At 33.6% G+C, this 20,917-nt stretch overlaps 1 long non-coding RNA gene across 1 annotated transcript in view; it reads right to left on the minus strand.

Annotated features, from left to right (window-relative positions):
* Window positions 1–1,123: 1,123 nt before the first annotated feature.
* Window positions 1,124–20,917, minus strand: part of LOC135205211 (uncharacterized) — a 539,269-nt gene continuing 519,475 nt past the window's right edge. Inside the window, exon 3 of the long non-coding RNA XR_010312495.1 lies at window positions 1,124–1,255. This is a non-coding gene — a long non-coding RNA (uncharacterized LOC135205211). The remainder of the gene's footprint in view (window positions 1,256–20,917) is intronic.

Raw genomic sequence — 20,917 nt, forward strand, 5'->3', positions numbered from 1 at the left:
AACTTTTGTGAAGACTTCTCTCTCTCTCTCTCTCTCTCTATCTCTCCTCTCTCTCTCTCTCTCTCTCTCTATATATATATATATTATATATATATATATATATATATTATATATATATATATATATATTATATATATATATGATGTTGACTTACGTCATATTCCCGAAAACAAGACAGATAATCTGATATCTTTATTTATCAAAGAAATCAATATTTGTCAAAGACAAAACATATGATTTTATCTACAGTCGTAATATTAGCGTTCAGTGGAACTAATTACTACCGGTTTATCAAACCCTCTGATTTCCCTGTGAGCGAATTCATCAACTTTTCGAAAACTACAGATCACAAAGGATTAAGGGATTACAAGATTTTTTTCGGACAGGTAATCCTATGTAGAGGATTTATTGCATCAATGATATCACAAGCCACTGTTTTGTATGTTTCTGTCAAAATAATTTTATTGATGGACTAATTTAGCGTTTTACTTAATTAAGTTTAAGCCAAAAAATGCAGTGTTAGATAAAATAATAATAATAATAATCATAATAATAATAATAAGAATAATAATGCCTTACAATAATGGTTATATTATTAATTTTTCTTATTACTCTTGGTGTTGAATCATATGTACGATTTCATTGCAATTCTCTCTCTCTCTCTCTCTCTCTCTCTCGCTCTCTCTCTCTCTATATATATATATATATATATATATATATATATATATATATATATATATATTATAAATATATATACGTATATATATATATATTATTTATTTATTTTACATATATAAAACACACACACACAACACACACACACACACACACACACATATATATATATATATATATATATATATATATATATATATATATATTGACATATATTATATAAGGTCATATATATAAGTATATATACATATACATATGTATGTATTTACATTCTTATATACATACATATCACCCACCTTGACCTGACATTAAAACAATGAATTATAAAGTCAATATAACTGTATCACAATCATAAATTATCCCAACACTCAGCAAAAAAAGGTCAACTACCTAATTAAGATATCCACAACAAAACAGGTCAACCAATGATCCATTAACTGACCTGACCTGATGGCAGTGGGGTGAGTATGTAAGTGACCATCATCTGGCAATGGTGCCCAGTTGCTCCCGAGAAGCGGTCGAGGGAAGACGCGTCAGTGAAGCCTCCGGAGTTGGACTCGTCAGCGGCGAATTTAAAAATCTGCAAAAAAAGGTGTTTTTGAGTTGAATGACAGGTGGAACTTTTGTTTACGAGTTTCTGTATTGTGATTAAAGTCTTCCAGAGGACTTTGGTGACAGGAGGTGGATCTGGAAGGTTTAAACGACTTTTGGAGGACTATTAAAATATAGTTTTGGAAACAAGAATTATGCAAAAAGGAAGACTTGTGGAAGAAATTCATATGAATATATAATGAGTTGTTCTATAATTCTTCCGTGAAATTCCTTCGTTAATATAAAATATGTATAATTTATCGAATAAAAAATTAAATATCAATAATATTATCTCCATCTTCATTTCATTAATAATATTCCTAATAGGATCCAGAGATGAGTGACAAATCCTTCTGATTAATTCGCCGTCTAATTTAGACCCAGAAGGGCTAATTGAGGTTTAAAAGGAGCTCTGTGTAGGGGGGGTGGGTAGGCCAGACGTGCTGCTGATGAGCCTTATGTATTGGTGCACGAAGAGGTTCCCTGTCTCACAAACAAAGTTAAGCTATGATGAAGCGCGAATTCCCTAAAACAACAAAACTGATATATCTGGAAAATTATTTTGCAAAATGCACAGTGATGGTAGTTTATCAGTCTACTATTATGGTTGATAATAGTTAATATTAAACTGCTCAAATAATTAATAATTGACAGTAAATTATTCCATTACTGATGAATTCTAAATTGTATCTTTAATTTTTGTTTTAATATCTTTTACGCTTTAAAAAATAAATTTTATTCAACTAAAATGCTTTGCCTTCCTTTAGAAAATCATTGTATGAGAGAGAGAGAGAGAGAGAGAGAGAGAGAGAGAGAGAGAGAGAGAGAGAGAGAGAGATTGAAAACGTTCTCAAGCAGAAACTTGAACGCATGCAATGCAGACTAACTTAGACTAATTTCTTTACATATTACACGCTGTATGTGGCTGAGATCGGCGTATTAAATTAAGTAAAACTCAAAATCATTATCCTAACTCACCTACCAAATGCTCAAATAAGGTTTAAACGCAACCGAAGTCTGCTGTTTTATCCAATATAAAAAAATATCTCCGTCACACTCGTGCACTACACGTATGTAAACAAATCGTCAGCCGTCCGGTAGCTAACGCCTCTGGTGGCCAGTAATCGGAACTAGTGACTGGGGAGTCGTTCTTTTAGAGAATTCGTTTCGAAAATAATATTCTTTATCTTGTCAACTTTTTAAGATGCAACAGTGAGTAACAATTGTTTATTTCCCTCATTATTCTTTTATTTTTTTATTATTTAAAGGTATATTTATAATCATTATTTATAGATATCTCTATAAATTATTATTTAAATATATATTTATAAATTATTATTTAAAGATATATTTACGTATATCTTTAAAAGTGATCGTATGTAAACATTCCCATAAACAATCACATTCATAGCGTTAAAATGCATTATGTTTATCGTGATTTGGAATTAAAATTTTTATAATGCTAATGAAACCTAAACTTTTAATCAATACATCAATTTTATTCATCAAAAGACAAAAATAACTGACGAACAAAACAAAATCATCTCAAAAGAACGTATGCAGCGAGTCGTCAAGATATAAAATCAATAAGGAAAAGGAGACGCAAGACGTTTGACAGTAAGGTCGTTTTTTGCCTGAGAAATCTCGCGCCACAGCAGGGTCTGCCAGGTGGCGCCGCCAGTGGCGGGAACTGGAACTATCGAAGCCCATCTTGCAAAGTTCGAATTTTGATCTAACAGTTTTTTTTTCCTTTAAATTGGGATTTATTGTCAATTGAGTCGTTTATTTGTTTTTAATAATTTATAAATGATGATCAAGAATGCTTTATTTCTAAACTTGAGCTATATTTGTAAACAAAATCAGATATATATTTAGAATTAGGCCTACGTTTTCAATCATATGTACAGACGGCCAACGAAGAATTGGCGTAGTTTCTTAATTCATTGTTCGTTATGGAAATATTGCCCATATGAAGGTGCCAGATTATTTACTTAACAAAAAAAAACATTTCCTTTCAAAGGTGCTATACTTGAAATAAATTACATTAGAACTGAGTAGACTTATTCAACATATTAAAGAAAATTATTTTTGCAAAGTAAGGAAAAATATATACCGATGGGTCCAGGATTTCTAATTTATTCTCAACTCTAGCTTTGTGACAGCATAACCGAAAGATTTTGAAGTTGGCTTTGCTGCCGCTCGAGTCTTGACTCAACATATCGTACTGCACTGGGGTGCTGTCATTTCGTCTCCTACAGCCAATAAATAATACATCAAGGCGTTAACATTCTTTGAAACGATGTTTAGTTAAACTAATTTTGTCCTTTGATCAATAAAATAATTTGCATGCACACATTTAGTGGGCCTAAATTGGACTAATGATTTTCCCACATGATTAACCTAGGTCTATTTTCAGCAGCTACTCTCTCGGATACGTAATATTAATGAATATTTAAATCGACTATATATATATATATATATATATATATATATCTATATATATATATATATATATATTATATTATATATATATTATATATATATATATATATATATATATATATATATATATATATATATATATATATATATATATATATATATATATATTATATATATATATATATATATATATATATATATATTAATCTGCTTTATTTGACTATTCCCGTTATTCTTGTTTTATTAGCCATGTTCGCCTTTCGTCTTATCCTTTTCATAATTGGCTTAACATAATTAACTCAGACCTAGCTATTCAAAGTCAAAAAAAGCAATCATAAAAAATCAAACGAATATAATTCAGTCTTATTTTTTATCGAATTCCTTGCATATCATCCTGTTTCATTTGGACACCTTGGAAAGCTGTGGGAGTCAAAACTGACGAATACATTAAGAAAGGCTTACTTTCCTTAAAGCTTTCTTAGGTTGATCTTTCTGTAGGTATTCATTTCTTCTAAATAGAAATTAATTCAAATTAGTTTCACATGTATGCCTACTAGACCATACTACCATAAGCTATATAAGTAGCTGAAAGGATAAGAAATATGAAAGGTGTGACGTTCTCGTTTAAGTCTATTTCATGTTTTTTTTTTTTTTTTTTTTTTTTTCAAGAAAAACCTACTGCTTTAATCAAGGGTTGCTCTTTGACGGCTACAGGGTGTAACACGAGTGTATGCACATATTTTGTGGAATGAAAGATAAAGTTTCTTTGAACAGAAAATATTTTTTTAAACATGCCTTTTTAAGGCGTCCGTTTGTCTCGGTGCGGGGAATTTTAAAATAACCGTTATCATTAGTGATGCTTTCACGAGATGGAGTCGTAGTGAGAAGTCGGACCTAGTCGCCTGAGTTGTAGAAGAGAGCGGAGGTGGCGTATAGGAGTGATGGAAGGATTAGCCCGATGTTAATAAAGTATCTCCCAATAAAATGTATTTCTTTGAGGTTTTGAAGAAAAAAATGCATGCATCATTGCAAACCGTTTCCCTCTCTATCCGTGGTATTCACTGGCCACCGATAAAAAACAAAACAAAAAGAGTAAGCCTAACTGAATCTCTCATCCATCAAAGATGAGTTTGCTTATTCATTAGACAACTATCAAAGACTTCAAGTGTAGATTTAAAAATCTCTTCCTCTCCATCTAAAGTATTCATCAGACACCAGTCATAAGCGTAGAGCTAGTTATGATTCCTGGTTCAGCAATGTCGTGACGAGGCACTAGAATTCAAAGTTCACAAATGAATGTTGCTCAGCAACATTTACGCTACTGTATTGTCTTGCTCTCATGTGGTGCTTCGAGGTATTCACCTCTAGGCCCATGTTCTGAATTTTGCCGTTCTTTAAACAATTTTATTCATCTATGTATGATTCTCTCCGGTTTATTAAGCTTTCTTGATATCTCTCCACAGGAACTTGCACCGAATGCAGTGCAATAATTCTCTCGCTCATTGAGATAGTTTCTTAGACCGATAAAAGTACACATTGACATTAGATTCCCGTGCACATAACATCAAAAGCAATAGAGTGAGGTCGCCTGGTTCACACTGTTAAGATATCGTTTTTTTTTTTTTTTTTTTTTTTTTTTTTTTTATTTGATAGTATTTTGTGAGATTCCAATGTTTTTCTGTAAAATTTTAACAATGGAATAGTTCAAATACCTTCAACTTATTATTGAAATGATAATTCAAGGGACTATGTTTATGCGATACTACTAGTGATAGGTGTCATCCTATCTATTTGGTAACGTATATCTATGGTTGTGATATGACTTCGTTTCGCTCACGTCAATTTTGCTATATGGAAATAGTTTTACACAATAACATAACATACATATTCTAAAGATATCAGCGACTGTTTTTAACGTCATGTCACATGATTTCTTCCATCTTTGAAAAGAAAAATAGATAAATAAGACATGAATCGTGCGTCAGGCAGGTGAACGAAAAATTATGAAACTCTGCCACAGTTTTTTGGCCGACAGTACAATACGCAGTTGTTGTCTTTGATAAAGCTGGCCTTTTGCCAGCACGGGCTCTTGCTCATAGAGCAGCCCATAATAACAATAAGCAGGCTGCTACATTGCTGGATCACGGATGAATACCTATGCATGAAACTTCCAAAAATAATAGGCACTTCATTCCTTTCGTGTAGCAGTAGCAGTCCAATCTCTCCGAATGTTCAAACCCTTGTACGTCTATATTTGTTTTCCAGGGTCCATATTTGATTTCCAGGGTCTATATTTGTTTTCCAGGGTCCATATTTCTTTTCCAGGGTTCATATTTGTTTTCCAGGGTCCGTTTTGGTTTTCCAGAGTCTATATTTTTTTCCAGGGTCCATATGTGTTTTTCATGGTCTATATTTGTTTTCCAGGGTCCAGATTTGTTTTCCAGGGTCTATATTTGTTTTCCAGGGTCCATATTTGTTTTCCAGGGTCCGTTTTGTTTTCCAGAGGCCTATATTTTTTCCAAGGTTCAGATAGGTTTTCCAGGGGTCCATATTTGATTCCAGGGTCTATATTGTTTTCCAGGTTCAGATAGGTTTTCCAGGGACTAACATTTGTTTTCCAGGGTCCATATTGTTTTCCAGGGTCATATTTGTCAGGGTCTATATTTGTTTTCCAGGGTTCAGATAGGTTTTCCAGGGACTACATTTGTTTTCCAGGGTCCATATTTGTTTTCCAGGGTCCATATTTGTTTTCCAGGGTCTATATTTGTTTTCCAGGGTTCAGATAGGTTTTCCAGGGACTACATTGTTTCCAGGGTTCATATTTGTTTTCCAGGGTCCATATTTGTGTTCCAGGGTCAATATTTGTTTTCCGGGTACTTTTTGCTCGCCTGCACATTCCTCATCTGGAAGAGCCCAGGTTCTAAGGCCAAGATTTATTGGCTCTTGTGTTTTTCAGCCGCCCGCAGCCCTCCTCAAAATGAAATTCGCCACCAGCGTTTGGAAATGCTCTCCGGAAAGAGAGCGAAAAATAGGTCGTAAATCTCGCCATCTTGCTGTGGAGAAAGGTCTTATTTTTATTTTTTATTTTTTGTTGTTTTTGGGAAAAATGAAAAATGAGGAAAATTTCGAGATATTTCGCTCGACACGAGATGCACGGCGAGAGAAGCAACCCCCACGTTGCCGAAGGATATACATCGATAAATCTAGCTATGAGAATCAGCAGCTGATAGAAAGTTGAATTTAACGAACAAAACATAACAGGGATATGGATTGAAAGGCTTAGAAAATCATGAGGCAGTGCAGAGACTATGGCATGTTTTTAATCTCCATTTTACGTACGCATCTGAGTCGCCTAGGCCTAGGACATCGATGACGATCAAGATCTGCCACCAGATCTCTCTCTCTCTCTCTCTCTCAGTTGTTATCTTTAACAACATCCATATTGTCATCCATTTCCACCCACCAATAAAACAGCAACATCCGATAACCATTCGGATAACCATTAAGCTCCATAACGACCACTCCCGGTGTCATTACGCCCGTAATGGTTGGTTATCCAACTTGATGCGTTGTAATAGATATTGCTTAGGCCTATAAATCCACTCATTACATAACGCTCGATGCGGGTAACGTAATTGGCGTTACTGTTAACCTTCGGCGTTCACGAAGAGGAAGGAGGAGGCAATGTGGTGTCCAGGGTCTCATTCGATTACACGTTTTGTTTGCCACCTTAGCAAGCGTGTTGCGCTTACGTATACTTCTCTTTTTTTTTTTTTTTAACCAGAGATCAGGAGCACAGAAGGAAGTGCTTGAAATATATGGTTGCAACGTTAAAATAGTGTTTTACGGGCCTCTTATCTTCATATATATTTAAATATAATGTGTATATATATACGTATCTATGTATGTACGTATATGTGGGAAGATTGATGCCTGAAACACATGATGTATGAAACTAGTGAATATAGTGGGATATATATTATATATATATATATATATATATATATATATATATATATATATATATATATATATATTATTATATTATATATTATTATACAAGGTATGATGAAATATATATATATATATATATAGATATATATATATATATATATATATATTATATATATATCATCATACCACTTATACGTAATAATAATAACAATAATAATAATATATATATATATATATATATATATATATATATATATATAGTCACTATATGTACAGTCAGCTGATTGAAAATACATATAATAATAATAATAATAATATAATAATAATAATATATATATAATAATATAATAATAATAATCAATCAGACCAACTTGTAACGAATAATAATAATAATGAATAATATGATTGAGTATTGACAAAACGGTCATATTTCTATATAATAAGTATATATATTATCCGTCGCTCGTTTAATACCGTGACCTCATCGCCAGAAAGATTAGCTTTCCTCAGAAAACTCCAGAGGTCATTTCTCACTTGCTGTTGGATTCTCCTCTCGGGGAGAATCTCGTTATTTCTCCCTCACCCCTCCCCCCTCACCACCCTCTCCCCCAAAAAAACCGCTCTTCATTTTTGGTGCGGGGCGAGATTTACGAGTATCTTCAAAATTTTGACTTTTTCGAAAAACCATTTTCAGAGAAAAGAGAGGGGAGAGAGAGAGAGTGGGGGGGGGGGGGGGGCGTGGCTTGGGTGAGGGAGGTACATTGGAAGGGAAACAACAGCCTTATCAATCTTTATTCTTTGAGTTTAGTTATCGATTCTTTGAATAAGAAGTTTATCACGAGTAACAAAAAAAAAATAAAATTAAAAAGCAGGAACTAGTTTGAAATACGTCAATCAATTTGACTACAGTGTGCCATGTGGAAAATGCCATCCTGATTAATACATTAAATTCTAATATGATTCTTATTTCAAAACGGAACGAATTCTGTTGTACAGTAAAAAGAAACGCAAGATATAACGAAATCAAACAATGTCCAGACTTTTTTCAACAAAGGGTTAATTTCGTTGTCAAATCACTGCATAGCGAATGAACGACGAACTTCGAGAAGTTGCTGCTCATAACTTCGTATATTAACAAGTTTCTGGAAGGTTCTGCTCGCCCCGAGAATAATTAAAACTTTCGGATGCTGAACAATATCTGGTTCGGGGAAAAGGTACGAGTGGATAGCAGGAGCCAGGGTTCTGGAAAGTCTGCTCAACTGAACGTTCTGTTGCTATGGGAATACGAGGATACGTCTCTCTCTCTCTCTCTCTCTCTCTCTCTCTCTCTCTCTCTCTCTCTCATTCCAGTTCGGTGCATCTTACCCCCCTATACTGAGTTCCAGTATTGTGAGAGGAAAACCTCCTTAGTTGACAGGTATTCCAGTTCCAGAACTCCTCCGTTTCGTCAAACCCCTACTGGTCACGCAGCACACCACACCCTAGACCTGCCAACCAACAACCAACCCCCCCCCCCCCCCCCCCCCCCCCCGCCCCCCCATCATCCTCAACCCCCCCGAAACCAAAACTCTTCCAGAGAGAAAGTGGAAATTTGGCGTCAAATTGCCGCGATATTGAACTGAATCGGGTTTGAGATCTGGTCCAAATGACTGGAAAAATCGCTTTGGAAAGGATGACGAGAGTGGGCCAAATGAAAACTGGAACGAAATCTGGAATGGGGGGCGGCGGGGGGGCGGGGCGGGGGATTGTGATCTGGAATGAAGACTGGAATGTGGCTCCCCCTCCCACCCCCCACTAAAACTTTATTCTTCTTTGCGGGGCACAAGCGACCAGAAATTGATTGATTGGTGCTGGTTTTTCCAATGGTCTCGTTTTATTCTATTTTATTAATATTTCCTGGATAACAACCTATCGCTACATCGTCTATTTATCAGGAGAGAGAGAGAGAGAGAGAGAGAGACCTTGAACGTCAGTTATGCCCTACTATAGTAGATTCACATCAACCTGCATCTGATGTCTACACCAGTCCCTTACGACACTCCTGATTGGCTGTTGATAAGCCAATCACAGTTGGAAACATTCAGTCTCTCTCGAGAGTTCACATTAGGCAGGATGTATGTTCCACCTCTCCTGAGGGATAATTCTGAAAGACTTATTCCTCAGGAAAGGTGGAAAATACATCCTGCCTATGTGGACTCTCGAGAGAAACTGAGTGTTTCCAGCCCTCGATTGGCTTATCAACAGCCAATCAGGAGCGTCGTAAAGGGACGTGCCTGGACATCAGATGAACGGTTGATGTGAATCTACTATAGGTGACTGTATGTGTGTGTATGTAAAATGGGGATTAAAAATATGCCATTACAACAGGAGAGAGAGAGAGAGAGAGAGAGAGAGAGAGAGAGAGAGAGAGAGAGAGATGTTGGCAGACATTATACAAGTTCTTGGGTCAGTAACTACTAAACTTTATACCTACTTGATTCGGAAGAGTTTAACTCTGACCTCTTCAGTATAATTACAGAAAACACCAATAATCTCCTGACAAGTAATAATTACCTAAAGGTCTCTATAATCCAGTTCAATCAACTCTAAGGATTCCTTCCAGTCCAAATCGGACTGGAACAACATATGATTGCCCCGTCGTCCAACATACTACATCATAATATTATCTACTCTCATTTGTGTGATTGGGGTAATTACGTCTGTGCTTCATCTAGCGTTATGTAATTGATCTACAAACTCTCACAGCATCTGATGCAACCAGTCACCTATATAATGGGACACTTGGTCCCGTTATGAGGGAAGTAATTATCCCATTACAGACGGAATTGTAATCTCTGATTAGACTCCTTCGTATGCTTATCAATTTTAATATATTTCCAGCTATCTAATCTGAATGAGGTTATGTTTCTCAGTTACGATAAATATTCGGTGGTCGTCATTATCATTTGGAATAAATGGCCCTTCTATTCTTTTCATAATAAAAATATATTTTGTATTTTAATCTCCAAAATTAATCTTGTCCATCTTAAGGATGATTTTTTTTCTGAAATAAACAGTAAATTTGCGGCTTTCTGAATTGAAATAAATCCAGTTTTTATCTTCTTTATAAAATAATATCCACTCAAAGAACAATGATCATATATTCATTCTGGTCTCCAAAATAATTTTCTCTCAGTTTCAGATTGAAAGTAACAAAAGTTCTACTTTATTTATAAAATTTTCATATCAAAGAACAATCAATATAATTTCATTCAGGTCTCCAAAATCATTTTCTGTTTCAATTTCTGATTGAAAGTAACACTCATTCTATTTATCTTATTTATAAAAATAACTTATCAAAGAACAATAATTATATTTTCATTCTGGTCCCCAAAATATAGCTCTCTCACTTCCAGTCTCTGATTCAAAGTCACACTAATTCTGTTTTATTTATAAATTTTTTTTATCAAAGAACAATAATTGTATTTTCATTCTGGTCCCCAAAATATATTTCTCTTACTTCCAGTCTCTGATTCAAAGTCACACTAATTCTATTTTATTAATAAAAAATTTTATCAAACAACAATGATTGCATTTTCATTCTGGTCCCCAAAATATATTTCTCTTACTTCCAGTCTCTGATTCAAAGTCACACTAATTCTATTTTATTTATAAAAATTTTTATCAAAGAACAATGATTATATTTTCATTCTGGTCCCCAAAATATAGTTCTCTTACTTCCAGTCTCTGATTCAAAGTCACACTAATTCTATCTTATTTATAAAAATTTTTATCAAAGAACAATAATTGTATTTTCATTCTGGTCCTCAAAATATATTTCTCTTACTTCCAGTCTCTGATTCAAAGCAACACCAGTTCTATTTTATTCATAAAACAATATCTTACCAAAGAACATTAATAATATTCTCCTGTTCTCCAGTATAAGTCTTCCCTCAAAATGCCAACAGCATTTTAAGAACATTCCAGGCATTTCTTCACGTTTCCCTTTGCCCATTCCTCCGTGGGAGGAGCAGAGATGTCTGCCCATTACCAGACGACCCATAGAAGTGATGTATGGGTGCCCATAAAAGGGGGGGGGGGGAGGGGGCGAAAAGCCCCCCCACCCCCTTTGATATATGATTCACCTTTGTGGGACAAAATTTTCCTGGCTTCTTTATTATTATGTTTTCTGGGGGAACTGAAGTCCTATACATGTGGCTGTTATGTTCAGGATCTCTCTCTCTCTCTCTCTCTCTCTCTCTCTCTCTCTCTCTCTCTCTCTCTCTCTCTCTAAGACATCCTAATCCTTGTAACGCCTAGTAACTTCCCCTCTCACTCTTTCTTAAATTACATGCAATCTATCCAATTATGCTATTGGAACTCTTACATCTCTCTCAATCTCTCTTCTCTCTACTGTACTGTTTCATCTCTCTCTCGCTTTTTATATATATATATATATATATATATATATATATATATATATATATATATATATATACTGATAATATTAACAATCTGATCTCATTGTAATCAACAGACTACCAATGGGGCGACAGCTTCTGATTTCTGGCCGAATGGGTGACAATAGACGCTAAACTTTCCAACAGTTATGGAAAAAGTTTGACAGTGAAACAGGAGTTAGTCGGGATAATAACAGTGTGGAAGTTCGAGTAGGCCTACGTGGCGGGTTTCGTAATGAGATAGAGGGAGAATTGAAGTGGCTTCATAGGGTGGTTTGCTTGTAAAGATGAATTTCTGATATTATTCTCGTTTGCGATGATATTGCTAAGGACTGGATCTGCTTTTGGCGAAATTTCAAATCGTACGTATTTCGTATATTTTCCAAATCGTATATAATTCTTATAGTTTTCAAATCGTACATATTTCGTATATATTCAAAATCGTACATATTTCGTATATTCAAAATCGTACATATTTCGTATATTTTTCAAATCGTACATTTCGTACATTTTTCAAATCGTACTTATTTCGTATATTTTTCAAATCGTACATAATTCTTATATTTTTCAAATCGTACATATTTCGTATATATTCAAAATCGTACATATTTCGTATATTTTTCTGATTGCACATTTCGTACATTTTTCAAATCGTACGTATTTCGTATATTTTCCAAATCATACATATTTCCTATATTTTTCAAATCATACATTTCGTACATTTTTAACAATCGTACGTATTTCGTATATTTTTCTGATTGCACATTTCGTACATTTTTCAAATCGTACGTATTTCGTATATTTTCCAAATCATACATATTTCCTATATTTTTCAAATCATACATTTCGTACATTTTTCAAATCGTACGTATTTCGTATATTTTTCAAATCATTCGTTTCGTACATTTTTCAAATCGTACGTATTTCGTATATTTTTCAATTCGTACATATTTCAAATCGTACATATTTCGCATATTTTTCAAATCGTACGTATTTCGTATATTTTTCAAATCGTACATATTACGTATAATTTTCAAATCGTACGTATTTCGCATATTTTTCAAATCGTACATATTTTTTCGTTAGAATCGTTTTTAAATACAGTATTTTTAAACGTATTTTTCATATTTTTAAACATTTTTCTTTTCGTACATTTTTCAAATGTACATATTTCGTATTTTTAAAAATCAGCGTACATATTTCGTATAAATCATTTCGTTTTTAAGTATTTCGTATTTTTAAATCATTTCTACAATATAGTATATTTTTTAAAAATGTACATTTAATTTCGTATATTTCAAATCGTACATTTAATGCGTATATTTTTTAAATCGTACATATCGAAAATATAATTTTTCAAAATTCGTACATATTCGTATATTTTCAAATCGTACATATTTCGCATATTTTTTCAAATCGTACATTTTTTATTCGTATATTTCAAATCTACATTTTAATTCGTATATTTCATTTTTTAAAGTACATATTTCGTATTAAAATGTTCACTTGACATTTAAATTGTTTCGTATATTTTTTAAATCGTACGTTAAAATCTATAGTTTCAATTCGTACATATTTCGTATTTTTAAATCATTTCGTACATATTTCGTTTATTTTTAAAAATGTCATTTCGCAAACACATTTCGTATTTTTCAATCGTTCATTTTTTATTCGTATATTTTTCAAATCGTATATTTCGTTATATTTTTCAATTCGTACATTTAATTCGTATATATTTTTCAAACTACATTTCGTATATTCAAAAATCGTATATTTGTATATTTTTTAAATTCGACATTTCTTTTTAAATATTTCAAAATCGTATATTTGAAATGTATATTTTTCAAATCGTCATTTCGTATATTTTTCAAATCGTACATATTTAAGGCTATATTTTTTAAAACGTACATTAAAATCGTATATTTGTTTTTCAATTCTACATTTTTAAATCAGTATATTTTTCAAATCGTACATTTAATTCGTATATTTTTAAATCATTTCGTATTAAAAATCGTTTATTTTTAAATCATTTCGTAAATATTTTTAAAGTTTCATATGTTTCAATTCGTACATTTTTAAAATCGTATATGTTTCAAATCGTACATATTTCGTATATTTTTCAAATCGTACATATTTCGTATATTTTTCAAATCGTACATATTTCGTATATTTTTCAAATCGTACATATTTCGTATATTTTTTCAAATCTTTCGTTAAAACACATTTCGTTTAATATACTCGTTACGTATTTCGTATTTATCATTTCGTACATATTTCGTATATGTTTCAATTCGTACATTATTTTGTATTTTTTAAATGTTCATTTGCTACATATTTTTAGTATATATTTCATCGTTACATATGTTTTTAAAGTATATTTGTTTTTCAATTCGTACATATTCGCTATATTTTCATTGTCATATCGTACATATTTCATAAAAATATCTATAGTTTCAAATTTCGTACAATATTTCGTATATTCAAAATCGTAACATATTTCGTATATTTGTTTCATTTCGTACATATTTCGTATCAATTCGTACGTTTTTAAATCGATATTCAAATCTACATATTTCGTATAATATCATCGTATTTTTTCAAATCTACATATTTCGTATTTTTAAATTGTCATCAAATCGTACATAATTTCGTATATCTCATTTCGTACATATTTCGTATTTTTAAATCATTTCGTACATATTTTCTATATTTGTCAAATCGTACATATCGTATATTTTCAAATCGTAAATATTTCGATATTTTTCAATTGCATTATTTTTCAAAGAATTTCTTATTCGTATTTCGTATTCGTATTTTTTATCGTCATGTATTTTGTATCATACTTTCGTATAAAAGCGTACCTATTTCGTCACGTATGTTTCTTATAATTCATACATATGTATCGTACTATTTCTTTTTAAATTTAACATAATTCTTTTTCAATTCGTACATATTTCGTATATTTTTCAAATCGTACGTATTTCGTATATTTTTTCAATTCGTAACATCATTTTTCAAATTTTCGTCCCCCCATCGATATTCACGTATTATTTCAAATCATACTCGTTACATTTTTCAATCTACATATGTATTTCGTATATCCTATCATACATTCATACATTTTTCATTCGTACTATTTTATATCATTCGTACATATTTCAAAATCGTACATATTTACGTATATCAAATATTTTTACAATTTCGTACATCATCGTACATATTTCGTATATTTTTCAATTCGTACGTATTTCGTATATATTCAAAATCGTACATATTTCGTATATTTTTCAATTCGTACGTATTTCGTATATATTTCAATCGTTACATATTCGTATATTTTTCAAATCGTACATATTTCGTATGTTTCAATTCGTACATATGTATTTCGTATATTTTTTAAATCGTACATATGTCGTATATTTTCCAAATCATACATTTCGTATATTTTTCAAATCGTACATTTCACATATTTTTCAAATCATACACATTTCGTATATTTTTCCAGATACTTATTGAAGATTACTTAAATCACTTATTCCATCCATAAGCCGAAATAAAAGAAAAGTGAAAGAAATTCCTTTAAACAATACACACAAGAACAAGTAAAATATGCACCGAAGTTTCCTCGGCGCAATCGAGTTTTCTGTACAGCTTATAATGCTGTATGAAACTCTCAGCCACGGCCCGGTGGTAGCCTGTGTTCTTGACACCCATAGCTGTGTCAAAGCGTGATCATGGCTAAATTTAACCTTGAATAAAACAAAATCTACTGAGGCTAGAGGGCTGCAATTTGGTACGTTTGATGATTAGAGGGTGCATGATCAACATACTAATTTGCAGTCCTCTTGCTTCACTATATTTTAAGATCTGAGGGCGGACGGACAGAAAACAACTTTAACCTTGAATAAAATAAAAACTAGTGAGGCTAGAGGGCTGCAATTTAGTCTGTTTGATAACTGGAGAGTGAATGATCAACGTACCAATTTGCAGTTCTCTGACCTCAGTAGGTTTTCAAGATCTGAGGGCGGACGGACTGACAGACAAATAGCCGTCTCATTAGTTTCCTTTTTTCACAGGAAACTCCAAAAGGCAAAAGTATCCATATCGTTCTCAGACACAAAGTCGAAAGCTTTGGAAGAAAAACACTCTTTTAATCAGGAAGAATCTTAAAAGAGACGTCTTCGACTCCCGGGAAGAAATCAGGCTTCAGACTTCCAATCAGAGACTTTCAAGAGAGAGAGAGAGAGAGAGAGAGAGAGAGAGAGAGAGAGAAAAGAAGACTTCTTAAAAGCTCCTTCCTCCCATCGCCTGGGCCTAAAACAATAACAAGATCGCTGAATTTCTTTAATCTTATCGAATCTTAAGTCATCAGCTTTCTCGAACAGAGAGGAGGAGGAGGAGGAGGAAGAGGAGAAGTCCTCACAAACTACGTTGCTTTTGTATTACGTCATCTTCGTCTTCTACTTCTTCTTCTTCTGTAAAACCGAAGACAAAAGAGTCGGGGAAACTTCGACGCAAAAACAAAAACTTTCGTCAAACTGTCAAAACATAAAGTTCAGAGGAGGTAAACTTCTGCCAAAGAAATCTAGCCCTTGAGGCATACGTCCTCATGGGCGATAATCTCACGTAGGATTCTAGGATGTCTATTCATGCCTGGTGCTTATCTGAAACTCATTCATAAAGGGATAGGACTCCGAGGATTCTCCTTTTAGTGAGAAAACGAATGAAGGTGTACAAGATCTAATTCGTCTTGTTATTTACCACCTGAGAACCTCGGGGAAGTCGCCAGATGTCGTTCTTTTAAGATAAACAACTCTCTCGAGGAAATCACAAGATGTCGTTCTTTTAGGATAAACAGGTCTCGGGGAAAATCACTAGATGTCGTTCTTTTAAGATATAAAAAAAAAAAAATCTTGGGTAAACCAACGTATTCTTTTGGAGGCTTAAAGAATTTCGAATAAATGGCCCCTTGTTGCATGTGAATAGGTTTCATCTACTGAAATAATAATAATAATAATAATAATAATAATAATAATAATAATAATAATAATAATAATAATAATAATAATAATAATTCTCTGAGAATACAGGCCAAAAAATCATTGCATACGTCATAAAAAACTTAGGGATACCGAACTCACTTGTATTGAGGATTCCGTACATAAGTTTTTACCTTTATTCCCAGACGCCTTTTTGGGTCATAAGGAAAAAAATTCCCCAATATCAAAGTTCCCATCTTAAAAAAAAAACCCAATATCAAAGTTCCCATCTAAATGATAAATGAGTCCCTCATAAAAGGGGTAAAATCTCCCCCTTAGAGGGGTGGGATGGGAATTCCTTCAAAGAAGGACTTTTCGAAGGACACGAGCCATAGTCCTTTTATAGGATGTCAAATAGGACTGTAAGGACTTTTATGTAGGACCGATTTTATAGGAAATAATCACATGATTTAAACTGTCAATAAAGATTAGCCTGAAGATACTGGAGAGAGAGAGAGAGAGAGAAGAGAGAGTAATATCGTATACATGAAAACGTTTATTTATTTGGAATAATCACATGATTTTAGCTCTGTCAATAAACGTTAGTCTAAAGATACTGAGAGAGAGAGAGAGAGAGAGAAGAGAGAGAGAGAGAGAGAGAGAGAGGTAATATCTATACATGAAAACATGTTTACAGAACCCGCCCCGTCGATTTCCAAGCCTTCAGAAGGACAAGATCAAAAACACCGGTTGTTCTTACAACACATTGATAATATCAATAACAACCGCCGAGTTCTTTGAAAAGACGCCTTTGGAAGGATAAAAGGACATTTAAACAATTAAAGAGAGATATCTCTCTCTCTCTCTCTCTCTCTCTCTCTCTCTCTCTCTCTCCTGCATGCATCCTCTCCTCTCTACCTTTCATATATGCGCCAAAAGATACCTTTATACTCTCTCTCTCTCTCTCTCTCTCTCTCTCTCTCTCTATACATACATACATACATACATACACACACACACACACACACACATATATATATATATATATATATATATATATATATATATATATATATATATATATTTGTATATGTATATTATATTTATACATATATATTTGTACACAGAGACAATACCAATGTATAAATATATGTTTTCTTAATGTATTTTGACACGTATTGCAACAACTATGCAACTTACCTCCATCTACCCTTCTGAAAACGGTCCTCCATTCAATAGACGTAAAGGCAAATAGCTTCCCTCTCTTTCCAGACAGTCACTTTCCAGACAAGCTGGAAAAAATCCCGGAAAAAATATTTTCTTGAAGAGAGAAAAATCTTCGAAAGAATGAGCTGGTCTTACACGACGTCATGTCCATCCTGGACAGTTTACTCTTTCCATTCCATGATCCCATTTTATGTAGGTGACATTTCCAGTCTCACCTTTGCTGGAAACAGCAGATTCTTTTACGTCTTATCTTCGAGTTTCTCGTAGCAAAAAAAAGACAGGTGAGAGATGTGGTGCGTGATTTCACTAGACGCTGGAATACTCCTCGGCCTTCGTTTCCAGAAAGCAACAGAGGTTCCAGTTCTTGCAGCCCAGTGGCTGACTTCAAACTTTAATAAAATCTATAAAAAAAAACTATTGAGGCTAGAGGGCTACAATTTGGTACGTTTGATGATTGGAGGGTGGGTGATTAACATACCAATTTGCAACCCTCTACCTCGGCGGTTTTTAAGATCTGAGAGCGGACAGAAAAAGTGAGGACTCTCCTAGATCGTTGCCAGACGCATGACCCATGGCTGACTTCAACCTTGAATAAAAAATAGAAACTACTGAGGCTAGAGGGCTGCAATTTGGTACGTTTGATGACGGAAGGGTAAATGATCGACGTACCAATTTGCAGCCCTCTATCCTGGGTATGCTTTAAGATGTGAGGGTGGACAGACAAATAGCCATCACAATAGTTGTCTTCTACGGACCAAAACCAACCTGATTCGAACGCAGACAGACACAGACACACACATACACACACATGTCATAGACAATGATTAATATTTCCAACACAGTTCCAACTGCTCCTCGTCTAATCCTTGGACCAGCCATCATGAATATGCAGATGAAGAGGACGGTGCTGGCTGGCTCTGAGCGGATCAACACAGACACACACTGAGGAAGAATTAATGATAGGATGTCAAAGCTTACTATTATTCCGTCTTACGTCAGAGTAAGACGATGATACCTCTCTTGAATTAGCCTCATAAAGCTTGTGTGGCTTTTAAGTCTAAAGTCTTGTGTCTTTGGAAAGTCTGAAATCTTGTGACTTTATAAAAGTCTAAAATCTTGTGACTAAAAGTCTAAAACTTGTGACTTTTAAAACAGTCTAAATTTCCTTGTAAACTGAAAAGTCTTTTTGAAATCTTGTGACTTTTTAAAATTAAAATCTAAAATTGCTTGTGACTTAAAGTCTAAATCTTGTGACTTTTAAAAGTCTGAAATCTTGTGACTTTTAAAATATCTAAAATCTTGTGTGACTTTTTAAAAGCTAATCTTGTTGATTTAAAAAGTCTGAAATCTTGGATTTGAAAATGTCTAAAATCTTGTGACTTTTAACAGTCTGAATCTTGTGACTTTGAAAAGTCTAAATCTTGTGACTTTTAAAAGTCTAAAATCTTGTGCTTTGAAAAATCTAAATCTAGTGACTTTTAAAAGTCTAAATCTTGTGACTTTTAAAAGTCTAAATCTTGTGACCTTTGAAAAGTCTGAAATCTTGTGACTTTTAAAATGTCTAAAATCTTGTGACTTTTAAAAGTTCTAAAAACTTATGACTGTCTAAATCTTTGTTGACTTTTTAAAAGATTTTGAAAATTCTTGTGACTAAAAGTCCTAAATCTTGTGATTTTTGAAAAAGTCTTTTGAAATCTAGTGACTAACAAGCCTAAATCTTGTGACTTTGGACAGTCTGAAATCTTGTGACTCTGAAGTCTAAATCTTGTGAGGAAAATGCATTAATATTTATTTTATATCTGATACAAACTTACTGTATACTGGTTATTCATTTATTATTTAATGGATCTGATAACCAACATGGCCCAATACTGAAATTACTTAATTATTATTATTAGTTTTATTATTATTATTATTATGTATTATTATTCAGAAAGATGAAGAACCCTATTCATATGGAACTGACCCACCACCACATGGAGCCAATGACTCGAAATTCAAGCTTATTATTATTATTATTATTATTATTATTATTATTATTATTATTATTATTATATTATTATTATTATCATACCACAAGGGGGCCACAGACTTGAAATTCTTCAAGCTGCCAAGGCATAAAAAGAAATAATAGAGGGCAATGAGAAACACGGAGAGACGATTCTGTCTAAGAAGGTAATAGTAGTAGTGTATCCGAACGTTCTAAGCTTTGCAACGGCCCACCCGACCACCCACTGTCTCCCTTAATAGCCATGCAGCTGGGAGGAGAACGTAATAGTAGTAGTGTATCCGAACGTTCTAAGCTCTGCTAACGGCCCACCCGACCACTGTCTCCCCTAATAGCCAGGCAGCTGCAACTGGGAGGAGGAGGAAGAGGAGGAGGAGGAGGAGGAAGGGGAGGAGGAGGAGAAAGAAGAAGAAGAAGGAGGAGGAGGCCGCTGCGATAAGAGGCGAGTGCTCACGAGCTATTAAACTTCCGTGCCCTGCTTTCTTTGCCATTATGCCGTGAAGTTGAAGAATGACTCGATTTCCTGAGCCATTTGTCGCCAATCTCTGTTTACATTACGGTCGGCGGAAGTCTGGCTGGAAATGTTTCGTCGTACGAAGAAG

The sequence above is a fragment of the Macrobrachium nipponense genome, chromosome 49 (genome assembly GCF_015104395.2).
Source record: "Macrobrachium nipponense isolate FS-2020 chromosome 49, ASM1510439v2, whole genome shotgun sequence".
In the NCBI taxonomy this organism is placed as follows: Eukaryota; Metazoa; Arthropoda; class Malacostraca; order Decapoda; family Palaemonidae; genus Macrobrachium; species Macrobrachium nipponense.